This window comes from Lissotriton helveticus, chromosome 4_1 (genome assembly GCF_964261635.1).
Source record: "Lissotriton helveticus chromosome 4_1, aLisHel1.1, whole genome shotgun sequence".
NCBI classification, from domain to species: domain Eukaryota; kingdom Metazoa; phylum Chordata; class Amphibia; order Caudata; family Salamandridae; genus Lissotriton; species Lissotriton helveticus.
In genome coordinates, this window is record NC_136063.1 from 1961569322 (window position 1) to 1961573780 (window position 4459).

General features: G+C 39.9%; 1 long non-coding RNA gene across 1 annotated transcript; it reads left to right on the forward strand.

Annotated features, from left to right (window-relative positions):
* The first annotated feature begins 583 nt into the window (after window positions 1-583).
* On the forward strand, window positions 584-3721 carry LOC144827761 (uncharacterized). The gene is made up of 6 exons (XR_013610351.1): window positions 584-689; window positions 1934-2049; window positions 2141-2234; window positions 2326-2445; window positions 2978-3048; window positions 3507-3721. It is a non-coding gene; the product is annotated as an uncharacterized LOC144827761 (long non-coding RNA).
* The last annotated feature ends 738 nt before the right edge of the window (window positions 3722-4459 follow it).

Here is a 4459-nt window from a genome sequence, read left to right on the forward strand (position 1 = left end):
ATCCGAATTCCTTTTTTTAAATCTTGTAATGTTTTCAAATGTATTCACGATAGACCTGCTCAACGTATGTGCCCCAGGAAACATGAACGTTAGCAGCTACACGTGGGTAGGACCTCTTTGGAAACTGTGCATTGCATACTTTGCAGAGGAAAGCTATTATCATTAGACACATACATTCTGGGTTTGTAAGACCAGGTGCCCATAAATTCCAATACAATTAAATATCCTACGCTAAATCTGAAATGAATGTACTGCTGCGCAACCTCATTAATCCTGCAAGATATTCTTAAAAGTTCTTCTTGCCGATGTAGCGGCAGGTTTGACAGCCGGGCCTCTTCAGTGCTGCTTTTCAAACAATCAGCGCCGGGGCCGATAAAACAGCAGGCGCAGAAGCGCCCCGTTCTCCGCTGCAGCTCCCGCCTGTGTGTGGAATTAATTGGGGCTTTGCTGGCTGCTTTTGTGAATTGACAACAAGTGAGTGAGTCATGGCGGCGCTTCTGACCTCCTCACCTGGGCGGCCTCAGCGGACACCTGTCTCTCATAATTAAGATCTATTGCGCTATTTGCATATCCTGATTTGTATCTCGGACTGGCGGAAACAAAGAGAGACGTTTGTTGGAGTGAAATGATGGATAGAATTGGGCTTTTAGAGTCCAGCGAGCATTGACAGCTGCCTGTGCTTGAAGGAGGTAGCCAACTTGAAACACCGAAGTGCTTCTATTAAAAAAAAAAGTGTGTGATTGAAATTTGAAGGAATCACGTGTGTCTCTTGTGCAGATAATGTTATTTTCACGAGGCAAAAACCTCAAACAAGCTGCTGTACTTTAAACTGTTTGGATCGGTAACTATTTTATTTATTCATTTTTATTTCAAAAGTTTTATGTAGCGCTGGCTAGCACTGAGGAAGTTTAAAAAAATAGTGTTGAATTAAATGTGGGACGATTTTTAAAACCTATAGAGACTTCTAAGTGTACGGAATGGTTTTTTTTTTCTTCTCTAACTGCTATTCAACAGGTTGGGGCGGATTGTTACAGGAGCTGCATTTGATCAGAAAAGCTGCGGCGAAATGATGCAATCTGAATTATAAGTCTGTGCTTAATTCTGGAGCCGATTTAGACTGCAAATTAATTCAATTAAGTGCTGGCCTACAAATTACCACAAGGCAGAGTACCTGAACCGCGACTTAAGCGTTGTGAATGTAGGGTCGCCCGTTGTCTGCATGTCACCGGGACACCACTGTTCCATTTCTGAATTGAACTTAGCTTTCAGGTATCATTGTTATCAGATGTGGTGGTATAATTGGCTCACATAAAATGAACCAAGACTACAATTCCCAGAATGCACTGATATGTAAAAGCAAAGACCAGAAATAGAGATGTGATGTCCAGGTCACCCTATGTGTGTGGTAATACTGCAGAGCAACAACCATTGTTTTGAAGTACCTGCTGGTGCTATTTGGGGTCTATAGCCTTGGTGATAGTCTGGCCCATCCTGGGTGACAAAGCATGGCTGCCAAGTAGCACACATTGCGTTTCTGGACTTCGAGTTTCAATTGTAACCATAGCTGCCAAGTTTCTGAGGACCATGCGCGATGTGCTACACTAGTCCAGGCTTTTTTTTATTCTGGAACTTGTAGTCCGGTTTTACAATGACTACAAGTCCCATAATTCAAATAAAACATGGACTTGAGCAACACATCATGTATGTATTTGGGAAATGTGGCAGATCTCTATAACATTATTGGTGTGGGATCATATATCTCAGCTTTCAAAGTGCTGTAAATGAAAATTGGACAGACTGATCATGTAAAGCTTGACATGGGGTCACTTGGCAGCTATTTTGGCCCTACAGGAGTTAGAACACATGCCGGAATATCAGTTTTTATCATTACACTTACTGCGCTCACTAATACCCTCAATTTAACTTTCCCCAGACAGCCATCCATCTATTTGATCTTCATTTCGATCTGATAACCGCCGTTTTGAGCAGGGGGCTTGTTTAAAACCCAGAACACACCTGTCACCATTTACAGGATCGACCAAAAGACAGGTAACCGCCGTAAACTCAGTGTTACAACCGACAATACCAGACGCCTTTTCAATCATGCTTGTTTAAATAAAGATTATATATTCTATTTTAGGCAGTCACCAACTTACAGCCATTAGTACAACAGCCACTTTACTCGGAAGCTAATCGCTAATAGAAAAGGGTCTTCGCACTGCTTACTCGGCCAGGTAATTTATAATAAATTTTACTTTGAAGATCGCAACCATTAGAGTATTATCCTCTTAATTATTGATAGGATGCATTTTCATATTTCTTTAGAACATTCGCCTCATAACCTTGGCCCTGATCACGCTCTTTACCGGTGAACACCGGCGCTCGACTTTCCAGCACACGGCAATTACAGGATACAGAAAGGCCTTTTTCGAATATTTATCGCAGGTACACACGAGAGTCCCACCTCCTTTTTCTTCTCTTCTTATTTTGTTATCAGTCAGGATATTGTCCTCCCTTCATGACTCAGATACAAACAGTAATTACTGCAAGCACACAGACTGAAAAAAGCCATGACCTGCTCTTTTAGCATACTATGTAAGCATCAACGCCAACTTTTTCTACATTTGGGCTTCATAATATAGGGAACTATTGGCCCCCTGCCTCAATTTAGACACCATAGATCATAAGATTTCTCACCAAGCATGTCCATCCTTCGTGAGGCAAATTAAGTAATAGATCCTAGGTTCTCCTGTAGTTTTGGCTTTACAGCAATTAATAACGCTTCCTCTTTAAAATCGGTTGTCTGCTGCTAATATCGACATTGTGTTCCACAATAAGGCAGTAAATACATTCCTCCTACAAGTGCATTCCAGGTACCTTTGGCAAATCAGGGTCTATTAATTAAATTGTACCTCTTTTTTCTTAATAACAATACTGATACCGAGGTTGTTTTGCCTTTTTTCAAATATTTCAACAGACAGAGAGAGGCTTCTGTAACTAACTTCAGCTGAATTAATCACCAAGTTTGGCTTCCCTCGTGCTCACTAGGTAAGCCATTATCACTACTTGAATCACTTGTCACTAGATCTTTATCCTCCACTATTCCTATTTTAGTACACTCTGTTACCTACCTTAATGTACTCTAATAGGTCATTTTGGAAAACTTTTATACCCATCAGCAGGCCTTGATATTAATAAGTGCCCCTATATATCAGCACCAGTATCTGTCTTTTAGCGTCCTGTGTTATCACATTCCATTTTCCTTCTTCTCTCCTGGTTTCCTAAATATTTTATCTCTTCCTTTATTCTTTTCACTGTATGGTCAAATTCTAAATGTATTATGTAAATGTACACTTATGTTTTTTATTATTGTGTGTCTCAACAATACAAGTGGTACATCATATTTTGCTATCATCTCTGGCATATGAGTTCAAGAAACGAGTATAATGTTGTGCACTACCTAATATATAGACATTATTTTAATATGACTGTTTATCTATTCATAGCAATAAGAAGGTACTGTCCTGATGAAGACACACACGTGTCGAAACGCGTAGACGGACGAAATTCATTCCATGTACCACTGGGAATATATTTTTCTACTATTAGACATCATGTATAGTTCTTGTAAAAAAACTGTTTTATAATGGAATTTTTGTATATATTGTTTATATCAATAAATGCTTTCATGACTTTTTATCTTATGTATCAGATGTATTAAATTGTATCCTTCATGCTATTTTAGTGCCTTTTCATTTTTTACTTGAACCTTGCCAGTTTATTCTGTTTTGCCTGGGTGAGATTATTTGTCACATGGAATATCAGTTGACTCCATGTCACCATGACACAAGTAATGCATTCTCATACTTTTCCAGTACTAATAATGTTTTTAGGTATGTTAGTCTAAGTGTGGTAATTAAAAAGCCTAGAATATCTTGGGTTGTTTAATTAAGTCAGAAATGAAAACAGGTGTTCTGAAGACATCTCTCACCTGCTAGTACAAGTCACAGGGCTCTCAGTTTCAACTGATGCTGTGTTTGATCCACTGGCAGCAATCGCGGGGCAGCACTTGCAGCCTGTGGCGAACTTGCTGACAGCAGGACCCTTTACGGTGGTAGACAGAATTCACTCTAAGTTCAAGGCCGAGAATGGGCTCAGGAAGAGGAAGAGGGGCATCAGCACGTTTTCTCTTCTCAGTGGCTCTTTGGACACTTTTGCTGCTGCTGCTCCAATTGTTCTGGTAAATATATTTTTAGCAAGCCCATTCCTTTACCTAAGTAGTGTTAATCGTCAATCAAATGCTCACATCTGCATTTGAAAGGCTGTTTCTGCCTTCTCACTCACAGGGCTGTTTAACCCATGATTGCCTACTGAAAAGAAAAGCAGAAATTGAATATTATAGTGCTTACTTCCCACATCCTCCCCACAGAAACTGACATATAACTAGGTCCACAGAAAT